Below are 26371 nucleotides of genomic sequence, written 5' to 3'. Positions count from 1 at the left end.
TGCAAATTTAGAGATTTTTCCCTCAACACCCACTTCTAAATCATTTATATAAATCAGAAAAGGTAGGGCAGCACGATGGTGCAGTGGTTAGCACTGCTGCCTACGGCGCCGAGGTCTCAGGTTCAATCTCTGCTCTGGGTCACTGTCTCGTTCAAGATCTCTTATACTATATTTGACCAAGACTGCTACACCTCCTCCCTTTTTACCCACCTGGTTTCTCCTAAAAACCTTATAACCCGGGATGTTAGTATCCAGTCCTAGGACAGCGCAGTGGGTTAGCACTGCTGCCTCACCGCGCTGAGGTCCCATGTTCGATCCCGGCTCTGGGTCACTGTCCGAGTGGAGTTTGCACATTCAAACTCACATTCAAATCCACCCCCACTACATAGAACAAAAAGTGCAGAAGGAGACCATTTGGCCCATCGAGTCAGCACAGACCCACCTAAGCCCTCACTTCCACCCCATCCCCGTAACCCAATAACCCCTCCTAACCTTTTTGGTCACTAAGGGCAATTTAACACGGCCAATGCACCTAACCCGCACGTCTGTGGGCTGTGGGAGGAGACCATAGCACCTGGAAGAAACCCACGCAGACATGGGGAGAGCGTGTAGACTCCGCACGGACAGTGACCCAGCGGGGAATCGAATCTGGGACCCTGGCGCTGTGAAGCCACAGTGCTACCATGCTGCCCATTTACACTATTTACTCTCTCCGCCAAGACATTGGTTCCATTTTAGCTGAAATGAAGCCCATCTCTTCTAAACAACTCTCCTCTCCCAAAACCAAACCCAATGACCCAAAAATCTAAACCCCTCCTTTCGACACCATTCCTTAAGCCAGTGTTTTTCAAACTTCTTTCCCCGGGACCCACTTTTTCCAACCGGCAGAACTTCGGGACCCATGCTGGTCGACGTTTGCGAGAGACACCGGCTGACGTCAGCGACCCACGCCGGCCGACCTTCGCGACACACCATTACTGCTTAGGTTTAATGCCGCAGGTGGGCCTGCTTGGTCCTCTCCTCCTTCATCATTAATGTTACATTGCTGCTAAGCACTTCAGCTGACGATTTAAGTTCTTGCTGCATGCTTTGAAAAGAATCAAACACTCCATGCTGAATCTTCATATGCCTTTGAAGATTTTATGGTTTTAAACTTCATGTGTCAGTACTTTCCTACGTATAACACATGGTCTTTGCAACTGATTTGCATTGGCACAATTAAAACCATGCCTCAAGAAATCATCTTTATACTGCCTTGTTCCCGATTTCAGTTTCTTCTGAATTGTTTGTTCTCCAGAGGCCCTGGAGCTCGGGGTGCAGCTCACACCACAAAACCATGGATAACAAAGACACCTATGTCAGACTCCTATTTATCGACTACTGCTCAGCCTTCAACACCATCATTCCTACGAAACTCATCTCCAAACTCCATGGCCACAATCGGTAAGGATAGGCAACAACACCTCCTCCACGATCATCTTCAACACAGGTGCCCCACAAGGCTGTGTCCTCAGCCCCCTACTATACTCCTTATACACCTATGACTGTGGCCAAATTCCCCTCCAACTCTATTTTCAAATTTGCTGATGACACCACCGTAGTGGGTCGGATTTCAAACAATGACGAGACAGAGTACAGGAATGAGATAGAGAATTTGGTGAATTGGTGCAACAGGGGCTGGTTTAGCACACTGGGCTAAATCGCTGGCTTTGAAAGCAGACCAAGGCAAGCCAGCAGCACTGTTCCCGTGCTTTTATTCCCGTACCACCCTCCCCGAATAAGCGCCGGAATGTGGCGACTAGGGGCTTTTCACAATAACTTCATTGAAGCCTACTTGTGACAATAAGCGATTTTCATTTAATTCATTTCAATAATCTCTCCTTCAATGTCAACAAAACGAAGGAGATTGTCATCGACTTCAGGAAGCGTAGTGGAGAACATGCCCCTGTCTACATCAATGGGAACGAAGTAGAAAGGGTCGAGAGAAGCTTCAAGTTTTTAGGTGTACAGATCACCAACAGCCTGTCCTGGTCCCCCCCATGCCGACACTAGTTAAGAAAGCCCACCAATGACTACTTTCTCAAGACTAAGGACATTTGACCCTCACTAATTTCTACAGATGCACCATAGAAAGCATTCTTTCTGGTTGTATCACAGCTTGGTATGGAGCCTGCTCTGCCCAAGACTGCAGGAAACTACAAAAGGTTGTGAATGTCGCTCAGTCCATCACGCAAACCAGCCTCCCATCCATTGACTCTATCTATAATTCCCGCTGCCTCAGAAAGGCAGCCAGCATAATTAAGTACCCCGGACATACTCTCTTTCATCTTCTTCCATCAGGGAAAAGATACCAAAGTTTGAGGTCACGTACCAACCGACTCAAGAACAGCTTCTTCCCTACTGCCATCAGACTTTTGAATGGACCTACCTCGTATTAAGTTGATCTTTTCTCTACACCTTGCTATAACTGTAACATTACATCCTGCAGTCTCTCCTTCCTTCCCTATGTACGGTATGCATTGTCTGTACAGCATGCAAGAAACAATACTTTTCACTCTGTACTCATACATGTGACAATAATAAATCAAATCAAGACTTCCGGTTGCGGCGATGACCAGCTGAGTCGCACGTTTCGGCACCTCCCGTTTTAACGGACTTTTGGGTTCTTATCGGGAGCCCTAATGGAAATTTTTCACAGCCAAACTCAGTGTGAGGCGATAAAGGAAGGAGTCCCCCCGGGTGTAGATGGAAAGAAGCGATAGTAGTGGCCAGATTGCGGAGGATCCTCTGGAGCAGCGGCAGAGAAGAGAAGTGAGAAGCAAGATGGCGGCTGAGGGAGCCCAGATGGTATGGGGCCCGGAACAGCAGGAGTTCCTCCGGCGATGTGTGGAGGAGCTCAAGAAGGAGGTGCTGGCGCCGATTTTGCTGGGGATTGAAGGAGACGTAAAAGACCCAGGAGATGGAGCTCCGTGGAGTGAAGGCAAAGGCAGCCGAGAATGAAGACGAGATACAGGGCTTGGTGGTGAAGACTGAGACGCACGAGGCACTACATAAGAGGTGTATAGAAAGGCTGGAAGCCCTGGAACATAGCTCGAGGAGGAAGAATTTAAGGATTTTAGGTCTTCCCGATGGGTCAGAGGGAGCGGATGTTGGGGCGTATGTGAGTACGATGCTCCATACTTTAATGGGAGCTGAGGCCCCGACGGGTCCCCTGGAAGTGGAGGGAGCATCTCCTCGTGAGAAGACCGAAGGCAGGGGAAATACCGCGAGCAATAGTGGTGAGGTTCCACCGCTACAAGGACAGGGAGATGGTCCTGAGATGGGCTAAGAAGACACGGGAGTAGCAGGTGGGAGAACGCGGTGATCCACGTGTATCAAGATTGGAGTGCGGAGGTGGCGAGAAGGAGGGCGAGTTTCAATCGGGCCAAGGCGGTGCTCCACAGGAAAAAAGTGAAATTTGGAATGTTGCAGCCGGCAAGACTGGGTTACACACCAGGGCAAACACCACTACTTCAAGACGGCGGAGGAGGCGTGGGCATTTATTCAAGAAGAGAAGTTGGACTAGATTTGAGGAATGGATGGTTGGAAAGAAGTAGTGAGGTGGTGGCAAGGAATTGTAAAGGGGGGGAGAGGGGGAGGGCTTATCTGTAAAAATGTTGGACGGGAGAATTTTTTCTCCCCCACCCCCAGAGGGGGGACACACGAAAAAAGGTGGGCACCGGTGGGGAAGGGGAGAGGGAACTGCGCCATTAGGGGCGGGGCCGAGAGGGAAGCGCGGGCTTTGGCATTTGATAAGGTTCCCCATGGTAGGCTTATGCAGAAAGTAAGGAGGCATGGGATAGTGGGAAATTTGGCCAGTTGGATAACGAACTGGCTAACCGATAGAAGTCAGAGTGGTGGTGGATGGTAAATATTCAGCCTGGATCCCAGTTACCAGTGGCGTACCGCAGGGATCAGTTCTGGGTCCTCTGCTGTTTGTGATTTTCATTAATGACTTGGATGAGGGAGTTGAAGGGTGGGTCAGTAAATTTGCAGACGATACGAAGATTGGTGGAGTTGTGGATAGTAAGGAGAGCTGTTGTCGGCTGCAAAGAGACATAGTTAGGATGCAGAGCTGGGCTGAGAAGTGGCAGATGTAGTTTAACCCTGAAAAGTGTGAGGTTGTCCATTTTGGAAGGACAAATATGAATGCGGAATACAGGGTTAACGGTAGAGTTCTTGGCAATGTGGAGGAGCAGAGAGATCTTGGGGGTCTATGTTCATACATCTTTGAAAGTTGCCACTCAAGTGGATAGAGCTGTGAAGAAGGCCTATGGTGTGCTCGCGTTCATTAACAGGGATTGAATTTAAGAGCCGTGAGGTGATGATGCAGCTGTACAAAACTTTGGTAAGGCCACATTTGGAGTACTGTGTACAGTTCTGGTCGCCTCATTTTAGGAAGGATGTGGAAGCTTTGGAAAAGGTGCAAAGAAGATTTACCAGGATGTTGCCTGGAATGGAGAGTAGGTCTTACGAGGAAAGGTTGAGGGTGCTAGGCCTTTTCTCATTAGAACGGAGAAGGATGAGGGGCGACTTGATAGAGGTTTATAAGATGATCAGGGGAATAGATAGAGTAGACAGTCAGAGACTTTCCCCGGGTGGAACAAACCATTACAAGGGGACATAAATTTAAGGTGGAAGATATAGGAGGGATATCAGAAGTAGGTTCTTTACCCAGAGAGTAGTGGGGGCATGGAATGCACTGCCTGTGGAAGTAGTTGAGTCGGAAACATTAGGGACCTTCAAGCAGCTATTGGATAGGTACATGGATTACGGTAAAATGATATAGTGTAGATTTATTTGTTCTTAAGGGCAGCACGGTAGCATTGTGGAAAGCACAATGCTTCATAGCTCCAGGGTCCCAGGTTCGATTCCGGCTTGGGTCACTGTCTGTGCGGAGTCTGCACGTCCTCCCCGTGTCTGCGTGGGTTTCCTCCGGGTGCTCTGGTTTCCTCCCACAGTCCAAAGATGTGCAGGTTAGGTGAATTGGCCAATGATAAATTGCCCTTAGTGTCCAAAATTGCCCTTGGTGTTGGGTGGAGGTGTTGAGTTTGGGTAGGGTGCTCTTTCCAGGAGCCGGTGCAGGCTCAAAGGGCTGAATGGCCTCCTTCTGCACTGTAAATTCAATGATAATCTATGATTAATCTAGGACAAAGGTTCGGCACAACATCGTGGGCCGAAGGGCCTGTTCTGTGCTGTATTTTCTATGTTTTCTCCCGCGCTACGGAAATTGTGGCGGGAAAAGTGGGTGCAAGAAGGAAGGGGGCCCCACACGCAGGGAGGCCAAGGGTAAACGGGGAAGCCGAGGTCAGCCAGAGTTTGCTGACTCCCGGAAGCAATATGGGGGGAGCAATCAAGCTAGAAGGGAATCTAGCCGGGGGGGGGGGGGTTAACTGGGTTGCTGCTGCTGAGGGTAAGGGGGAGCTGATATGGGATGGGATGATCGGGACGGGAGGGCGCCGTCTGGGGGACAAACGGGTGCGTGGGACCCGGTGAGGAGCTGGTTTAAAAAGGGGATGGCTAGTCGACGATGGGGGAGGGGGGGTAAAGGGCCCCCCAACCCGGTTGATCACGTGGAACGTGAGCGGGTTGAATGGGCCGATTAAGAGGGCAAGGGTATTGGCGCACCTAAAGAGGCTGAAGGCTGATGTGGTTATGCTTCAAGAGACGCACCTGAAAGTGGCGGATCAGGTCAGATTAAGGAAAGGATGGGTGGGACAGGTTTTTTCCACTCAGGATTAGATGCGAAAATAGAGGGGTGGCAATACTGGTCGGGAAACGGGTACTGATTGAGGCAAAGACCATAGTGGGGGGCAGGTATGTGATGGTGAGTGGCAGATTGCAAGGTGAGGCGGTGGTGCTGGTGAACGTATATGCCCCGAACTGGGATGACGCGGGTTTTATGAAGCGTATGTTAGGGCGCATCCCGGACCTCGAGATGGGAAATTTGGTATGGCGGGGGGGGGGGGGGGGAGACTTCAACACGGTGCTGGACCCAGGGCTGGACCGGTCCAGATCTAGGACCGGGAGGAGGCCGGCAGTGGCCAAGGTGCTTAAGGGGTTTATGGAACAGATGGAGGAGTAGATCCCTGAAGATTTGCTAGACTGAGGAGTAAGGAGTTTTCTTCTTCTCCCACGTCCATAAAGTATACTCCCGGATAGACTTTTTTGTCCTGGGAAGGGCGCTGATCCCGAAAGTGGCAGGAACGGAATATTCGGCTATAGGCGTTTCAGATCACGCCCCACACTGGGTGGATCTGGATCTAGGAGAGGAGAAGGAGCAGTGCCCACTTTGGAGATTAGAATTGGGACTGTTGGCAGATGAGGGGCTATGTGGAAGGGTGAGGGGATGTATTGAAAGGTACCTAGAGGTCAACGATGATGGAGAGGTCCAGGTGGGAGTAGTATGGGAGGCGCTGAAAGCGGTGGTTAGGGGGGAGCTGATTTCCATAAGAGCCCACAAGGGGAAAGAAGAGGGGAAAGAAAGGGAGAGACTGATCGGGGAGATTCTGAGGGTGGATAGGCAATATGCGGAGGCCCCGGATGAACGGTTATACAGCAGATGGAGTTTGACCTGCTGACCACGGGTAAGGCGGAGACGCAGTGGAGGAAGGCACAGGGAATACAATACGAGTATGGGGAAAAGGCGAGCCGACTGCTGGCCCAACAACTTAGGAAGAGGGGGGCGGTGAGAGATCAGAGGAATTGGGGACGGGGAGGGAAAAACAAAGAACAAAGAAATGTACAGCACAGGAACAGGCCCTTCGGCCCTCCAAGCCCGTGCCGACCATGCTGCCCGACTAAACTACAATCTTCTACACTTCCTGGGTCCGTATCCTTCTATTCCCATCCTATTCATATATTTGTCAAGATGCCCCTTAAATGTCCCCATCGTCCCTGCTTCCACTACCTCCTCCGGTAGCGAGTTCCAGGCACCCACTACTCTCTGCGTAAATAACTTGCCTCGTACATCTCTAAATCTTACCCCTCTCACCTTAAACCTATGCCCCCTAGTAATTGACCCCTCTACCCTGGGGAAAAGCCTCTGACTATCCACTCTGTCTATGCCCCTCATAATTTTGTATACCTCTATCAGGTCTCCCCTCAACCTCCTTCGTTCCAGTGAGAACAAACCGAGTTTATTCAACCGCTCCTCATAGCTAATGCCCTCCATACCAGGCAACATTCTGGTAAATCTCTTCTGCACCCTCTCTAAAGCCTCCACATCCTTCTGGTAGTGTGGCGACCAGAATTGAACACTATACTCCAAGTGTGGCCTGACTAAGGTTCTATATAGCTGCAACATGACTTGCCAATTCTTATACTCAATGCCCCGGCCAATGAAGGCAAGCATGCCGTATGCCTTCTTGACTACCTTCTCCACCTGTGTTGCCCCTTTCAATGACCTGTGGACCTGTACTCCTAGATCTCTTTGACTTTCAATACTCTTGAGGGTTCTACCATTCACTGTATATTCCCTACCTGCGTTAGTCCTTCCAAAATGCATTACCTCACATTTGTCCGGATTAAACTCCATCTGCCATCTCTCCGCCCAAGCCTCCAGACAATCTAAATCCTGCTGTATCCTCCGACATTCCTCATCGCTATCCGCAATTCCACCAACCTTTGTGTCGTCTGCAAACTTACTAATCAGACCAGTTACATTTTCCTCCAAATCATTTATATATACTACAAAGAGCAAAGGTCCCAGCACTGATCCCTGTGGAACACCACTGGTCACAGCCCTCCAATTAGAAAAGCATCCTTCCATTGCTACTCTGCCTTCTATGGCCTAGCCAGTTCTGTATCCACCTTGCCAGCTCACCCCTGATCCCGTGTGACTTCACCTTTTGTAATAGTCTACCATGAGGGACCTTGTCAAAGGCCTTACTGAAGTCCATATAGACAACATTTACTGCCCTACCTGCATCAATCATCTTAGTGACCTCCTCGAAAAACTCTATCAAGTTAGTGAGACACGACCTCCCCTTCACAAAACCGTGCTGCCTCTCACTAATACGTCCATTTGCTTCCAAATGGGAGTAGATCCTGGAAGGATGGAACAGAGGGCGGAGAGGGTGAACGGGGTTTTTAAGTCATTCTATGCGAGGCTGTATAAGTCCCAACCCCCGGAGGGGAAAGAGGGAATGATGCACTTCTTGGACCAGTTGGAGTTCCCGAGGGTTGAGGAGCAGGAGGTGACAGGTCTGGGAGCGCAGATTGAGGTGGAGGAGGTGGTAAAAGGAATCTGGAACATGCAGGCAGGAAAGGCCCCGGGACCAGATGGGTTCCCGGTGGAATTTTACAGGAAATATGTGGACCTACTGGCCCCACTCCTGGCGAGAACCTTCAATGAGGCTAAGGAAAGGGGGACACTACCCCCGACGATATCGTTGATCCTGAAACGAGACAAAGACCCGCTGCAGTGCGGGTCATACAGGCCCATCTCCCTCCTAAATGTAGACGCCAAGTTACTGGCCAAGGTGATGGCGACTAGGATAGAGGACTGTGTCCCTGGGGTGGTACATGACGACCAGACAGGGTTTGTTAAAGGGAGGCAATTGAATGCCAACATACGAAGGTTGCTGGGGGTAATGATGATGCCCCCACCGGAGGGGGAGGCGGAGATAGTGGTGGCGATGGATGCAGAGAAGGCATTCGATAGAGTGGAGTGGGACTACCGTGGGAGGTACTGAAGAGATTTGGATTTGGAGAGGGGTTCATCAGATGGGTTCAGCTACTGTACGGGGCCCCGATGGCAAGCGTGGTTACAAACAGGCAACGATCCGACTATTTCCGATTACATAGGGGCACAAGACAGGGGTGTCCCTTGTCCCCGTTACTGTTCGCGTTGGCAATCGAGCCATTGGCCATAGCGCTGAGGGGCTCTAAGAAGTGGAGAGGGGTGCTTAGAGGAGGAGAGGAACATCGGGTGTCATTATATGCGGATGATCTGCTGCTATATGTGGCGGACCCAGTGGAGGGGATGCCTGAGATAATGCAGACTCTCGGGGAGTTTGGAGAGTTCTCGGGATACAAATTGAACATGGGGAAAGAGTGAACTATTGTGATGCACCCCGGGGAACAGGGCAGGGGAATAGATGATCTGCCGCTGAGGAGAGTAGCAAGGGACTTTCGATATCTAGGGATCCAGGTGGCTAGGAACTGGGGAACCTTGCATAAACTTAACTTGACACGACAGGTAGAGCAGATGGAGGAGGACTTTAAAAGGTGGGACATGGTGCCCCTGTCATTGGCGGGTAGGGTACAGGCGGTCAAAATGGTGGTCCTCCCGAGGTTTCTTTTCGTGTTTCAGTGCCTCCCCATACTGATTACAAAGGCCTTCTTCAAGAAAGTGGATAGGAGTATTATGAGCTTTTGTGTGGGCTGGAAAGACCCCAAGGGTAAAGAGGGGGTTCCTGCAGCATAGGAGGGACAGTAGGGGACTGGCATTGCCGAGTCTGAGTGATTACTATTGGGACGCCAACGTGTCTATGATATGTAAGTGGATGAGGGAAGAAGAAGGAGCGGCGTGGAAAAGGCTGGAGATGGCGTCCTGTAGGGGAACAAGTTTAAAAGCACTGGCGACGGCGCTGATACGGTTTTCCCCAAAAAAATACACCACAAACCCAGTGGTGGTGGCGACTTTGAAGATTTGGGGGGCAGTGGAGACAACATAGGGGGGGTGACGGGTGCCTTGGTGTGGTCCCCGATAAGGAACAACCACAGGTTCGTCCCGGGAAGGATAAATGGGGGATTCCAACCTTGGCAACGAGCAGGAATTGTGAAATTGAAGGACTTGTTCTTGGACGAGACGTTCGCGAGTCTGGGAGCACTGGTAGAAAAATACTAGTTGCCACCTGGGAATGCCTTCCGATATATGCAAGTGAGGGCATTTGCAAGGCAACAGGTGAGGGAATTTCCGTAGCTCCCGGCGCAGGGGATCCAGGACAGAGTGATCTCGGGGGCATGGGTCGGTGATGGTAGTGTCCGATTATATACAGGGAAATGAGAGACGAGGGGGAGACTATGGTAGAGGAGCTAAAGGGTAAGTGGGAGGAGGAGCTGGGGGAAGAGATTGAGGAGGGGCTGTGGGCAGATGCCCTAAGTAGGGTAAATTCCTCGTCCTCGTGTGCCAGGCTCAGCCTGATCCAATTCAAGGTTCTACACGGCGCATATGACTGGAGCAAGGCTGAGTAGATTTTTTGGAGTGGAGGATAGGTGCGGGAGGTGCGCAGGAAGCCGAACCACACCCACATGTTTTTGTCATGTCCGGTATTGCATGGGTTCTGGGTGGGTGTGGCAAGAGTGATCTCAAAGGTGGTGGGGGTCCGGGTCGAACCAAGCTGGGCGTTGGCTATATTTGGGGTTGCAGAAGAGCCGGGAGTGCAGGAGGCGAGAGAGGCCGATGTTTTGGCCTTTGCGTCCCTAGTAGCCCGGCGAAGGATTCTACTTCTGTGGAAAGAAGCTAAACCCCCGGGCGTGGAGGCCTGGATAAACGACATGGCAGGGTTTATAAAATTGGAGCGAATAAAGTACGCACTAAGAGGTTCGGCTCAGGGGTTCACCAGGCGGTGGCAACCGTTCCTTGACTATCTCGCAGAACGATAAGGGAAAACAGGAAAGACAGCAGCAGCAACGTGGTGGGGGTGGGGGTGGGGGGGGTACATGTGGGTCCTTGGTTTTTTTTTGTTCTTTTCCATTCTAGTTGTTTATAATATTTATTTTTTCAATGTTACTATTTCTTTTTCTGCACTTGTTGTTAGTTAATATATTGTTTAAATAACGGTCAATGTACATTTTGTTACAAAGTTGTAAAAATGGAAAATTCTTTTTGATCGAAAAACTTTAATAAAATATATATTTTTTTAAAAATCAAATCAAAAAAGACCAGCACGGCTTTGTCAGCAGATTTAGTTGTGAGATCCTGGTCTGTTTGTTATTTTCTTGCTGTCAGGTACACAATGGGGGAATCTCACCTCTATGATTTTGCACTCAAAGCATTGACGTTCCGGGCGCGTGACCTTCTCTCTGCCGCTGCCTCTGGAAGACTCATCGTTCATATTTAAAGGCCTGACGTGGCCGGCGTTCTTCTTTATAATTTTGAAACTTTATTTCTAAGACATAATTTTCCCAAATTTATGACTTTTTACTATGAATAATTAAAATAACTTAGTTGAACTGTGTGTGTGTGTGGTGTGTGTGTGTGTGGGGTGTGTGGGGTGTGTGTGTGGGGTGTGTGTGTGGGGTGTGTGTGTGTGTGTGTGTGTGTGGGGTGTGTGTGTGGGGTGTGTGTGTGGGGGGTGTGTGTGGGGGGGTGTGTGTGTGTGGGGTGTGTGTGTGGGGGGTGTGTGTGTGTGTGGGGTGTGTGTGTGTGGGGTGTGTGTGTGTGGGGTGTGGGGTGTGTGTGTGGGGGGTGTGTGTGTGGGGGGGTGTGTGTGTGGGGGGTGTGTGTGTGGGGGGTGTGTGTGTGGGGGGGGTGTGTGTGGGGGGGGTGTGTGTGGGGGGGGGTGTGTGTGGGGGGGGTGTGTGTGGGGGGGGTGTGTGTGGGGGGGGTGTGTGTGGGGGGGGTGTGTGTGGGGGGGGTGTGTGTGGGGGGGTGTGTGTGTGGGGGGGGTGTGGGGGGGGGTGTGTGTGTGGGGGGGGTGTGTGTGTGGGGGGGGGTGTGTGTGTGGGGGGGGTGTGTGTGTGGGGGGGGTGTGTGTGGGGGGGGTGTGTGTGTGGGGGGGGTGTGGGTGTGTGTGTGGGGGGTGTGTGTGTGGGGGGGGTGGTGTGTGGGGGGGGTGTGTGTGGGGGGGTGGTGTGTGGGGGGGGTGTGTGTGGGGGGGGTGTGTGTGGGGGGGGTGTGTGTGGGGGGGGGGTGTGTGTGGGGGGGTGGGGGTGTGGGGGGGGGTGTGGGGGGGGGTGTGTGTGTGGGGGGGGTGTGTGTGTGGGGGGGGGTGTGTGTGGGGGGGGGGTGTGTGTGTGGGGGGGGTGTGTGTGTGGGGGGGGTGTGTGTGTGGGGGGGGGGTGTGTGTGTGGGGGGGGGTGTGTGTGTGGGGGGGGGTGTGTGTGTGGGGGGGGGGGTGTGTGTGTGGGGGGGGGTGTGTGTGTGGGGGGGGGGTGTGTGTGTGGGGGGGGGGTGTGTGTGTGTGGGGGGGGGTGTGTGTGGGGGGGGGGTGTGTGTGGGGGGGGGGGTGTGTGTGGGGGGGGGGGGGTGTGTGTGGGGGGGGGGGTGTGTGTGTGGGGGGGAGGGGGGGTTGTGGGGGGGGGGGGTGTGTGTGTGGGGGGGGAGGGGGGGTGGGGGGGGGGGGGGGTGTGTGTCGCACCCCTCGGTGCCGTGAGGCAGCAGTGCTAGCCACTTCGTCACCATGCTGCCCCCTCGGCGCCGTGCTAGCCACTGCATCGCCGTGTTGCACGATTCAAACATCCAAATCACCACCTGGTCCATTCTCACCAAAAGCTCTTACTTCCTAGTTTCCAGAGACACACAGTAATGACTGAAAGTTTCTTCACGTGTTCACATATGTCTCTGTAGAGGGACAGGTAGTGTTGAGGAAGCAAGGAGGCTGCAGAAGGATTTGGACACACTAGGAGAGTGGGCAATGAAGTGGCAAATGAAATACAGTGTGGAAAAGTGTGAGGTTATGCACTTTGGAAGGAGGAATTTAGGCATAGACTATTTTCTAAATGGGAAATGCTGCAGAAAGCAGAAGCACAAAGAGACTTGGGAGTCCTTATTCATGATTCTCTTAAGGTTAATGTGCCGGTTCAGTCGGCTGTTAGGAAGGCAAATGCAATGGTAGCATTCATGTCAAGAGGGCTAGAATACAAGACCAGGGATGTACTTCTGAGGCTGTATAAGGCTCTGGTCAGACCCCATTTGGAGTATTGTGAGCAGTTTTGGGCCCCATATCTAAGGAAGGATGTGCTGGTCTTGGAAAGGATCCAGAGGAGGTTCACAAGAATGATCCCTGGAATGAAGAACTTGTGTGAGGAACGTTTGAGGACTCTGGGTCTGTACTCGTTGCAGTTTAGAAGGATGAGGGGGGATCTTACTGAAACTTACAGGATACTGCGAGAACTGGATAGAGTGGACGTGGAGAGGATGTTTCCACTTGCAGGAGAAACTAGAAGCAGAGGACACCATCTCAGACTAAAGGGATGATACTTAAAAATAGAGATGAGGAGGAATTTCTTCAGCCAGATGGGGGTGAATCTGTGGAACTTTTTGCCGCAGAAGGCTGTGGAGGCCAAATCACTGAGTGTCTTTAAGACAGAGATAGATAGGTTCTTGATTAATGTGTTATGGGGATGAGAAAAATATCAGCCATGATTGAATGGCGGAGCAGACTCGATGGGCTGAGTGGCCTAATTCTGATCCTATGTCTTATGGTCTTATGGGTATTCCAAACCATCCAGGAATTGCTGCATTTCCTGATCCACACTCGGCGGCTCTGACCTATACAACCTCTCATAAAACTTGTCAAACATCCTACTAATCTGGTCCGGGGCCACCACCAATTTCCCTGTCCTGTCTTGCATGTGAACAATTTCCCTCGCTGCCGCCTCCCTCCGAAATTGACCTGCCAACAGACATCCGGTCATCTCCCCATACTCTGACTCTGAGATGTGGCAGGTCCGGGAGGCTTCCAGCGTCCCGGAGGGCTATATCTGCTGAAAGTGCACCCAACTGGGGCTCCTCACAGACCACAGTGGAGCAGCAGTGGATGCACTTCGGAGCATGCAGGTGGTGGAAAGCGTCATAGATAGCAGTTATATAGATGTGGTCACACCCAAGGTGCAGGCAGAGAGATGGGTGACCAGCAGAAGAGGCAGACAGTCAGTGCAGGAATCCTCTGTTGTCCCCCTCTCGAACAGGTATACCACTTAGGCTATTCCCTAACAGTATGCAATCAGGGGAAAACAGCAGCAGCCAGAGCAGTGGCACCACGGCAGGCTCTGATGTTCAGCAGGGAGGGTGAAAGCACAGAAAAGCAATAGTCATAGGGGACTCTATAGTCAAGGACACAGATAGGCGCTTCTGTGGACCTGAAAGAGACTCCAGGATGGTATGTTGCCTCCCTGGTGCCAGGATCCAGGATGTCTCAGAATGGATAGTGGGCATCCTGAAGGGGGAGGGCAAACAGGCAGAGGTCGTGGTACATAATGGTACTAACGACATATGAGGTCCTGCAGCAAGAGTTCAGCGAGCTAGGCAGAAAGTTAAAAGACATAACCTCAAGGGTTGTAATCTCGGGACTACTCCCTGTGCCACGTGCCAGTGAGGCTAGAAATAGGAAGTTAGAGCATCTAAACACGTGGCTAAACAGCTGGTGTAGGAGGGAAGGTTCCGTTATCTGGACCATTGGGAGGTCTTCTGGGGCCGCTGTGACCTGTAAAAGAAGGACGGGTTGCATCAAAACTGGAGAGGTATAAATATCCTGGTTTGCTAGTGTCACACGGGAGGGTTTTAAACTAGTATGGCAGGGGGGTGGGTACCGGAGCAATAGGTCAGAAGGTGAAAACATTGAGGGAGAATTAGGAAATGGGGCCAGTATGGCTCAGAGGAAGAGCAGTCAGGGAGATATTACTGAAAACAGCGGGACTGGTGGCCTGAAGTGCATATGTTTTAATGCAAGAAGTATAACAGGTAAGGCAGATGAGCTTGGATTAGTACTTAGAACTATGATGCTGTTGCCATTACAGAGCCCTGGTTGAGGGAAGGACAGGATTGACAGCTAAACATTCCAGGATTTAGATGTTTCAGGCGGGATAGAGGGGGATGTAAAAGGGGTGGCGGAGTTGCGCTACTGGTTAGGAAGAATATCAGAGCCGTACTGCGGAAGGACACCTCAGAGGGCAGCGAGGCTATATGGGTAGAGATCGGGAATAAGAAGGGTGCAGTCACAATGTTGGGGGTTTACTACAGGCCTCCCAACAGCCAGCGGGAGATAGAGGAGCAGATAGGTAGACAGATTTTGGAAAGGGGTAAAACCAACCGGGTTCGAAAGAGAAAATGCTGGAAAATCTCAGCAGGTCTGGCAGCATCTGTAGGGAGACAAAAGAGCTGACGTTTCGAGTCCGATGACTCATTGTCAAAGTTAACAGACAGAGAAAGTGGGAAATATTTATACTGTGGAGTGAGAATGAAAGATGAGTCATAGCCACAGAAACCCAGTGAAACCGGGTGCTAATGGCCACAGAAACCAAGGGGAAAGAATGCTAATGGCAGTCCCCAGAGAGAACAAAAGATGTGAAAGGTCAAACGGCAGAGAAACTAACATCAAAGGATGAACTGTAGATGTGGGGGGAAGGGGGAGGCAAAGAGGAGAAAGGTGGATAAGATTAGCACCCGGTTTCCCTGGGTTTCTGTGGCTATGACTCATCTTTCATTCTCACTCCACAGTATAAACATTCCCCACTTTCTCAGTCTGGTAGCTTTGACAATGAGTCATTGGTCTCGAAACATCAGCTCTTTTCTCTCCCTACAGATGCTGCCAGACCTGCTGAGAATTTCCAGCATTTCCTCTTTCGTTTCAGATTCCGGGATCCGCAGTAATTTATAAAAGCAACCGGGTTGTTGTGATGGGAGACTTTAACTTCCCTAATATTGACTGGGTCTCACTTAATGCTAGGGACGTCGACGAGGTAGGGTTTGTGAGGAGCATCCAGGAGAGCTTCTTAAAACAATATGTAGATAGTCCAACCCGGGAAGGGACTGTACTGGACTTGGTATTGAGGAATGAGCCCGGCCAGGTGGTAGAAGTTTCAGTAGGGAAGCATTTCGGTAACAGTGACCACAATTCGGTAATTTTTGAAGTGCTGGTGGACAAGGATAAAAGTGGTCCCAGGGTGAATGTGCTAAATTAGGGGAAGGCTAATTATAACAATATTAGGCGGAAACTGAAGAACCTAGATTGGGGGCGGATGTTTGAGGGTAAATCAACATCTGACATGCAGGAGGCTTTCAAATGTCGGTTGAAAGGAATTCAGGACCGGCATTTCCCTGTGGGGAAGAAGGACAAATATGGCAAATTTCGGGAACCTTGGATAACGAGAGATATTGTAGGCCTCATCATAAAGAAAAAGGAGGCATTTGTCAGGGCTAGAAGTCTGGGAACAGACAAAGCCTGTGTGGAATATAAGGAAAGTAGGAAGGAACTTAAGCAAGGAGTCAGGAGGGCTAGAAGGGGTCATGAAAAGTCATTGGCAAATAGGGTTAAGGAAGATTCAAAGGCTTTTTACATATATATAAAAAGCAAGAGGGTACCCAGGGAAAGGGTTGGCCTACTGAAGGACAGCGGAGGGAATCTATGTGTGGAGCCAGAGGAAATGGGCGAGGTACTAAATGAATACTTCACATCAGTATTCACCAAAGAGAAGGGATTATGGATATTGAGTTTGGAGAAGGGTGTGTAGATAGCCTGGGTCACATTGAGATCCAAAAGTCGAGGTGTTGGGCGCCTTGAAAAATATTAAGGTGGCTAAGCCCCCAGGGCCTGATGGGATCTACCCCAGAATACTGAAGGAGGCTGGAAAGGAAATTGCTGCGGCTTTGACAGAAATCTTTGGATCCTCACTGTCTTCAGGTGATGTCCCGGAGGACTGGAGAATAGCCAATGTTGTACCTTTGTTTAAGAAGGGTAGCAAGGATAATCCAGGGAACTACAGGCCGGTGAGCCTTACTTCAGTGGTAGGGAAATTACTGGAGAGAATTCTTCGAGACAGGATCTACTCCCATTTGGAAGCAAGTGGACATATTAGCGAGAGGCAGCATGGTTTTGTGAAGAGGAGGTCGTGTCTCGCTAACTTGATAGAGTTTTTCGAGGAGGTCACAAAGGTGATTGATGCAGGTAGGACAGTGGATGTTGTCTATATGGACTTCAGTAAGGCCTTTGACAAGGTCCCTCATGGTAGACTAGTACAAAAGGTGAAGTCACACGGGATCAGGGGTGAGCTGGCAAGATGGATACAGAACTGGCTAGGTCATAGAAGGCAGAGAGTAGCAATGGAAGGATGCTTTTCTGATTGGAGGGTTGTGACCAGTTGTGTTCCGCAGGGATCAGTGCTGGGACCTTTGCTGTTTGTAGTATATATAAATGATTTGGAGGAAAGTGTAACTGGTCTGATTAGTAAGTTTGCGGACGACAGAAAGGTTGGTGGAATTGCGGATAGCGATGAGGACTGACAGAGGATACAGCAGGATTTAGATCATTTGGAGACTTTGGTGGCGAGATGGCAGATGGACCTTGATCCGGACAAATGTGAGGTTATGCATTTTGGAAGGTATAATACAAGTAGGGAATATACAGTGAATGGTAGAACATTAGAACTAGGAGCAGGAGTAGGCCAGCTGGCCCCTCGAGCCTGCTCCGCCATTCAATGAGATCATGGCTGATCTTTTGTGGACTCAGCTCCACTTTCCGGCCTGAACACCATAACCCTTAATCCCTTTATTCTTCAAAAAACTAGCTATCTTTATCTTAAAAACATTTAATGAAGGTGCCTCAACTGCTTCACTGGGCAAGGAATTCCATAGATTCATAACCCTTTGAAGTTCCTCCTAAACTCAGTTCTAAATCTACTTCCCCTGCATAAACTAAAGATGCATGGCATTGAGGGTAATGTGGTAGCATGGGTAGAGGATTGGTTAACTAACAGAAAGCAGAGAGTGGGGATAAATGGGTGTTTCTCTGGTTGGCAATCTGTAACTAGTGGGGTCCCTCAGGATCAGTGTTGGGCCTGCAGTTGTTCACAATTTACATAGACGATTTGGAGTTGGGGACCAAGTGCAATGTGTCAAAGTTTGTAGATGACACTAAGATGAGTGGTAAAGCAAAAAGTGCACAGGATACCGGAAGTCTGCAGAAGGATTTGGATAGGTTAGGTGAATGGGCTCGGGTCTGACAGATGGAATTCAATGTTGCCAAGTGTGAGGCTATCCATTTTGGGAGGAATAACAGCAGAATGGATTATTATTTAAACGGTAAGATGTTAAAACATGCTGCTGTGCAGGGGGACCTGGGCGTGCTGGTGCATGAGTCGCAAAAAGTTGGTGTGCAGGTGCAACAGGTGATGAAGAAGGCTAATCGAGTTTTGTCTTTCATTGTAGAGGGATGGAGTTCAAGACGAGGGAGGTTATGCTGCAATTGTATAGGGCGTTGGTGAGGCCGCATCTGGAGTCTTGTGTTCAGTTTTGGTCTCCTTACCTGAGAAAGGACATATTGGCACTGGAGGGAGTGCAGAGGAGATTCACTAGGTTGATCCCAGAATTGAGGGGATTAGACTATGACGAGAGGTTGAGTAGACTGGGACTGTACTCATTGGAGTTTAGAAGGATGCGGGGGGGGGGGGGGGGGATCTTATTGAAACATATAAAATTATGAAGGGAATAGATAGGATAGATGCGGGCAGGTTGTTTCCACTGGTCGGGGAAAGCAGAACTAGGGGGCATAGCCTCAAAATAAGAGGAAGTAGATTTAGGACGGAGTGTAGGAGGAACTTCTTCACCCAAAGGGTTGTGAATCTCTGGAATTCCTTGCCCAGTGAAGCAGTTGAGGCTCCTTCTTTAAACATTTTTAAGAAAAAGATAGATACCTTTCTAAAGAATAAAGGGATTCGGGGATATGGTGTACGGGCCGGAGAGTGGAGCTGAGTCCACAAAGATCAGCCATGATCTCATTAAATGGCGGAGCAGGCTCGAGGGGCCAGATGGCCTACTCCTGTTCCTAGTTCTTATGAATACTCCGATCCTTTAACTCTAGCCAACAGCCCCTTCCGCACCACAAAAAAAAATTTATCCTCGATTAGACCTTATGAACCGAGGAGAAAAACGAATCCTCCCGCTCCCTCGGGTGCAGAAACCTCCAAGGGTCCACTTCTCCCATTTCCTCCATAAGTCCTGCCACCGCCTTTGCCCCCCCCCCCCCCCCCCTCCAGCCTTTCCACCATCATCATAACTCCAGACCCTGCCCACTGGACCTTCCCCCCCCCCACCCCCCTCCCAGAATCCCCCCCTCTACTTCCTCTCAAATGTACGTCACCGAGTATCGACCCCCCCCCCCCGCCAACTTTTCACACCTCCTAAATCCATCGAAACCTGCTCATCATGTTCCAATGACCGCAGCCCCCCCACCCCCCCATTACATCTCCATTCACTAGCTAATTAATGCTTGCTAGTGCGGGGTCCCTGCCGAGTCCCAGCAAAACATACCCCACATGTCCCGTGCAAACATACAAATCTCAGAAAAATCGTCACTACAAAAGACAATGACAAAAACTTAAACTCAATAACGGCATGAAGTAATATATATATATATATATATATATATATATATACTCTTCCAACTCCCCTCCCCACAGCTCACAACCAATCTTCAGTCCCATTCCTCACTCTGCCCCAAGTCCTCCGCCTTCACAAACACCTCCGCCACCTCCACCATCTGAGTAAAAGTCTTGAGTTGTTGGTCACCCTCAACTTAGCTGGATACATCACTACAAACTGAACCCCACTGTTAGACAGTGCCATCTTCACTCGACCGAAAGCTGCTCGCCTCCTCGCCAGTTCCATTGTTAAGTCCTGGTAATGCGTACCCCAGCTCCAGCCCACTGCACCTCCCACTTCTGCTTCGCCCAATTCAGGACCTTCTCCTTCATGTGGGACATGTGAAAACAAACAATCACTGCCTTCGCGGCTCATTCACCTTTGGTTTAGGCCTCAACGACCGATGAGCCTGGTCCAGTTCATACTGAGAGGGATCACCTCCCTCCCCCATCAACTCTGCCAACATCTTGACAAAGTACTCTGTCGGCGATGGGCTCTCCACCCCCTCGGGCAGGCCAAAATCCTCATATTTTGCCGCCTTGAACTATTTTCCAAGTCCTCCAACTTTGCTTGCAGACCCTTGTTGGCCTTGACCACGTTCTGCAGATCCTCCCCCATCGAGGTGAGCTGATCGCTGTGCTGCGACATGGCCTCCTCCACTCCCTTCATTTTCTCACCTTGCTCCCACACCTCAGCCAATGCCTTCGACACAGCCATCTTCACCGCGGCAATTGCCTCCTCCACCAACGCTTTTAACGCCACCGCCATCTCCTTCCACAACACCTCCATATGCTTCGCAAACTGCTTTTCCAACTCCAAGGCCATCACCTCGGCCACCTTTTCTGCCGTAGGCAGTGTGGCCCCGCCCAGCAACCCAGCCTCTGCCTGTAGTGATCTGCATATCTGTATGTGCAGGTTAGGTGAATTGGCCATGCTAAATTGCCCTAAGTGTCCAAAATTGCCCTTAGTGTTGGGTGGGGTTACGGGGTTATGGGGATAGGGTGGAGGTGTTGACCTTGGGTAGGGTGCTCTTTCCAAGAGCCGGTGCAGACTCGATGGGCCGAATGGCCTCCTTCTGCACTGTAAATTCTATGATTCTATGTATACAAGGGGTTAATGCAAAGACACTACAATAAGTAATCGCTAGAGGGCAGCACAAGAGATGTATAGAACATACAGTGCAGCAGGAGGCCATTCGGCCCATCAAGTCTGCACCGACCCACTTAAGCCCTCACTTCCACACTATCCCTGTAACCCAATAACCCCTCCTAACCTTTTTGGACACTAAGGGCAATTTAGCATTGCCAATCCACCTAACCTGCACGTCTTTGAACTGTGGGAGGAAAACAGAGCACCCGCAGGAAACCCACACACACACGGGGAAAACGTGTAGACTCCGCACAGACAGTGACCCAGTAGGGAATCGAACCTGGGACCCTGGCGCTGTGAAGCCACAGTGCTATCCACTTGTGCTACCCCTCAGACTCAAGCCAAGATCCGCCTCTTCATAGGTACAGTTTCTAGGGACCACAAGCAGGCAGAGACAGATCAGCACAGGTGTAGATGATCATAAGTATTTCTTAATCAATCATGTTCATGTAACATCTAGTTTAAGCATTGGAGAGAGAACAAACTCAGTTAATTTATCAACGTTACTCAGTAAAGTATTTGCTCTAATTGAAAGACTACGAGTGTTAATCAACATTGAGTTAAGGATCCTTCTGGAAGAAGCAAGTGAGTAACTTGTATTGCACAAAGCAATACAACATTACTATCAGAAATAGTAATATAATATGGTACCAGGCATGACTTCAAGAAAGCTTACTAGATAGATTAGATTAGAACCAGAAAAAGAAAAAAAAAAGACATTTTGTACCGGATATGCGACTTTGGAAGGCTTCGCAGCATTCGGATCCCTCGAAGAACAATCGGCTCAATGGAAACATTGGATGACAGTAACCTGTCAAATAGCCAAGAGGAAAACGACACCACACAGAGAGTACTGACCGACTCCGTTGAGAGTTGCACGACTCCACACACAGAGCGATGAAAGACTCCACACACAGAGCGATGAAAGACTCCACGCACAGCGATGAAAGACTCCACACACAGAGCGATGAAAGACTCCACACACACAGCGATGAAAGACTCCACACACACAGCGATGAAAGACTCCACACACACAGCGATGAAAGACTCCACACACAGAGCGATGAAAGACTCCACACACACAGCGATGAAAGACTCCACACACAGCTATGAAAGACTCCACACAGAGAGATCGATGCAAGCCTCCACAGAGAGCTCGTTGGCAGACTCCAGAATGGGAGCAATTAAAGACTCCAGAGCGACAACCATACATGAAGAAGACTATGAAGGTCTATCCATCTTATTTGAGCAACCAGAAGCAGATGATGATAAATCTACCCAGCTCATTTGAAAAACAAAAAGAAGACTATGAAGTCTAGCTACCTTATTTGATGAACAACAAGAAGACAATGAATGTCCAACCACTGTATGTGAGAATAGTGACAGTGATCACAATCAGCATACAACATGTGCAAGATCACAGCGAGACTAACAGATCTCAGCTCGTCTGTACAGAAGCACTCAACAATCAAAGTAAAACTACTCGAGTCCAGTGAGACTGCATCAATTAAAACCTCATCTACTCTCGACAACCTACGAGAAACTGAAATCTTGACGACGTTCACTCCAGAAGAGGAGCACCAAGAGATCAAAGATGAAGCAGATCAACCAGAAATGCCTGATGTCACCAAGGTCGATGCAACATCAGATCATTCACACATACTTCAAGTCGAAAAGCTCAATGAAACATCAAACACCACAAAGGACACTGATACCTATGACTTTGAGAATGATTCAAATTATCCACAAGGAACAGTCATTGAACACGACAAAAACAACAAGAAGCACAACAAAAACAACAAGAACAACAACAAGAAGCACAACAAAAACAGCAACAATGAAACAATGACCTGTACAACATGGTACAACTCTGCACATGAAGGACAATGTAACAACACAGTCCAAAACAATGGCAAGAGTACAAACAACATGGAATGACAATGAATCTCTCATTCCTATTTGCTCCAAAACAAACAAGCAAACCAGTTTTCAAGGCAGATGACATACAGAATCGATACCGCAAGTACAGAAAAATGTCCAGGTCAGGCAACAAAAAAATAGATTCAACTTCAAACACCAATTTTTCCTACATTAGATCTAAATGAGTCCATTAGTCGACAGGACTTACCTCACAACAAGACAACAGACGACACTCACGAAGCCATCACAATATCAACATCACCACTTCAACAGTTAAGAAGATCCAACAGAAGATGGCGCTGAGGACCCAGGTTTGATCCCGGCCCCGGGTCACTGTCTGTGTGGAGTTTGCACTTTCTCCCCGTGTCTGTGTGGGTTTCACCTCCACAACCCAAAAGATGTGCAGGGTAGGTGGATTGGCCGCACTAAATTGCCCCTTAATTGGAAAAAAATTATTGGGTACTCGAAATTTAAAAAACGAAGATCCAACACGAAGAAAGAAACTCGACCGGCTACATTTATAAAGATTGGACTCAGAAATATTAACTGGCTTTGTACAATTATCAATATCATCACAACTTGTACAGATATACATATCATTTATCTACCTGTTTTGTACAATTTTCTTTAAAACAGTACAAAAAATATGTAAAAAGATAAAAAGGGGATGTAGGGTGATCTGCATATCTGTATGTACACAAGGGGTTAATGTAAAGACACTACAACTCAGTAATCACTAGAGGGCAGCACTAGAGATGTATAAAAGACAGACTCAAGCCAGGATCCACCTTCTCCCAGGTTCTTTTTTTAAACTAAATTTAGATTACCCAATTATTTTTTCCAATTAAGGGGCAATTTAGTGTGGCCAATCCACCTACCCTGCACAGCTTTGGGTTATGGGGGCGAAACCCACGCAGGCACGGGGATAATGTGCACACTCCACACGGACAGTGACCCAGAGCCAGGATCGAAACTGGGACCTCAGCGCCGTGAGGCAGCTGTGCTAACCACTAGGCCACCGTGCTGCCCTTCTCATAGGCTCAGGGACAAGGGAGCACAAGCAGACAGAGATAGCTCAGCACAGAGGTAGATAATCATAAGTATTTCTTAATCAATCATGTTCATGTAACATCTAGTTTAAGTATTGGAGAGAGAACTAACAGTTTTTTAAAAAAAAATATTGTATTCGACTATTTGTAGTTTTTATAATAGTAATAACGACAACAGCAAGATAAACATGGTACATAAAACATTTCCATCCCTATCACGTTCTTCGCACCCCCAATCAATAAAACAACAGCCTAACTCCTCCCCCCCCAGGTTTCTGCCCTGGCTGACATTTTAATTTGCTCCGAGAAAGTCGACGAACGGCTGCCACCTCCGGACGAACACGAACATTGACCCTCTTAGGGCGAACTTTATTTTCTCGAGACTGAGAAACCCAGCCATGTCGCTAACCCAGGTCTCTAATTTTGGGGGCTTCGAGTCCCTCCACATTAACAGTATCCGTCTCCGGGCTACTAGGGAGGCAGAGGCCAAAACGGCAGCCTCTCTCGCCCCCTGGACTCCCGGCTCTTCTGAAACTCCAAAGATCGCCACCTCTGGACTCGGCACCACCCGTGTTTTTAGCACCGTGGACATTGCCTCAGCAAAACCCTGCCAAAACCCTCTAAGCTTCGGGCATGACCAAAACATATGGACATGGTTTGCTGGACCTCCCGCGCACTTCGCACACCTGTCCTCTACCCCAAAGAACTTGCTCATCTGGGCCACCGTCATGTCTGCCCGGTGTACTACCTTAAATTGTATCAGGCTAAGCCTGGCACGTGGTGAGGATGTGTTAACAATGCTTAAGGCGACTTCCGGGTGCGGCGAGGACCAGCTAAGTCGCACGTTTCGGCAGCTCCCGTTGGAACGGACTTTTGGGCTCTTAATAGGAGCCCCAACGGCAATTTAAACGGCCAAAAATACTGTGTGGTAAACCAGAAGGGAATCCCCCCGGACACGCATGGAAAAAGGAGAGGATAGCGGCCGGATTGCAGAAGATCCTCTGGAGCAGCGGAAAGGAAGGGAAGCTCGAAGCAAGATGGCGTCGGAAGGTGGCCGTTTGTTATGGGGCCTGGAGCAACAAGAGTTCCTGCGGCGCTGTGTGGAAGAGCTGGAGAAGGAGTTGAAGAAGGAAGTGTTGACCCCAATATTACAGGCGATTGAAGGGCTTAAGGAGGAGCAGAGGACCCAGGAGCTGGAGCTTCGGGTCGTGAAGGCAAAGACTGCTGAAAACGAGGATGAAATACAGGGCCTGGTGGTGAAGGCAGAGACGCACGAGGCACAGCACAAAAGGTGTGTGGAGAGGTTGGAAGTACTGGAGAATAACTCGAGGAGGAAGAATTTAAGAGTCCTGGGTCTTCCCGAAGGCGCAGAGGGGGCAGACGTCGGGACATATGTGAGCACGATGCTTCATTCGCTAATGGGATCGGAGGCCCCGACGGGCCCTTTGGAGGTGGAGGGAGCCTATCGAGTTCTGGCGCGAAGACCAAAGGCTGGAGAAATACCTCGAGCTATTGTGGTGAGGTTTCTCCACTACAATGACAGAGAGACGGTCCTCAGATGGGCGAAGAAAACTCGGAGCTGTAGGTGGGAGAACGTGGTGATCCGCGTATACCAGGATTGGAGTGCGGAGGTGGCAGGAAGGAGGGCAAGTTTCAATCGGGCTACGGCGGTGCTTCACAAAAAGAAGGTCCAATTTGGAATGTTGCAACCGGCGAGACTGTGGGTCACACACCAAGGGAAGCACCACTACTTTGAGACGGCAGAAGAGGCGTGGGCATTCATTGTGGACGAGAAGCTGGAATAGTCTGGCGAGAGAAAGAGCTGGGACAAAGTGGTGGGGTGATAATGTGGGGCGAGGAAGGGGAAAGGGGGGGGGATGATTTTTCAATTTGTTAATTCTATGATCCTGTAACTTTTCTAACTTTTCTCTCTTCCCCATGTTGGGGGGGAGGGTGTATGAGGAACTGTGGGCGCCGGTGGGACGGAAAGGGGAAGGAGAAGGGAAATGCGCCATTAGGGGTGGGGCCGAGTGCGGGCTTTGCTCCCGCGCTATGGTAATTGTGGCGGGAACAGGGACACAGAAAGGAGGGGGCCTCGCAAGGTGGGGGCCGAGGGCAAGGGGAGAAGCCGAGGTCAGCCAGAGTTCGCTGACTTCTGGGAGCAACATGGGGGGTGCAACTACGCTAGAGGGGGATCTAGCGGAGGGGGGGGTTAACTGGGTTGCTGCTGCTAAGGAGAAGGGGGAGCTATTATGGGACGGGGTGGTCGAGACGGAGGGGGGGGGGGGGCGCCGTCGGTGGGATATACAGGTACATGGGAACCGGGTGAGGAGCTTGGTTTAAAAAAGGGAATGGCTAGTCGACAAGGGGGGGAGGGGGGTAAAGAGCCCCCCAACCCGGCTGATCACGTGGAACGTGAGAGGGCTGAACGGGCCAGTTAAAAGGGCACGGGTACTCGCACACCTAAACAAATTAAAGGCAGATGTGGTTATGTTGCAGGAGACGCACCTGAAACTGACAGACCAGGTCAGACTACATAAAGGATGGGTGGGGCAGGTGTTTCATTTGGGTTTAGATGCGAAGAATAGAGGGGTGGCTATCTTAGTGGGGAAACGGGTACTGTTTGAGGCAAAGACCATAGTGGCGGATAGTGGGGGTAGATATGTGATGGTGAGTGGCAGATTGCAAGGGGAGGCGGTGGTTCTGGTGAACGTATACGCCCCGAACTGGGATGATGCAAATTTTATGAGGCGTATGTTGGGGCGTATCCTGGACCTGGAGGCGGGAAAGTTGGTAATGGGGGGAGACTTCAATACGGTGCTTGATCCAGGGCTGGACCGGTCGAGGTCCAGGACCGGGAGGAGGCCGGCAGCGGCCAGGGTGCTCAAGGACTTCATGGAGCAGATGG

Source organism: Scyliorhinus torazame, chromosome 5 (genome assembly GCF_047496885.1).
Source record: "Scyliorhinus torazame isolate Kashiwa2021f chromosome 5, sScyTor2.1, whole genome shotgun sequence".
NCBI classification, from domain to species: Eukaryota; Metazoa; Chordata; class Chondrichthyes; order Carcharhiniformes; family Scyliorhinidae; genus Scyliorhinus; species Scyliorhinus torazame.
This window is presented reverse-complemented; position numbering follows the sequence as displayed.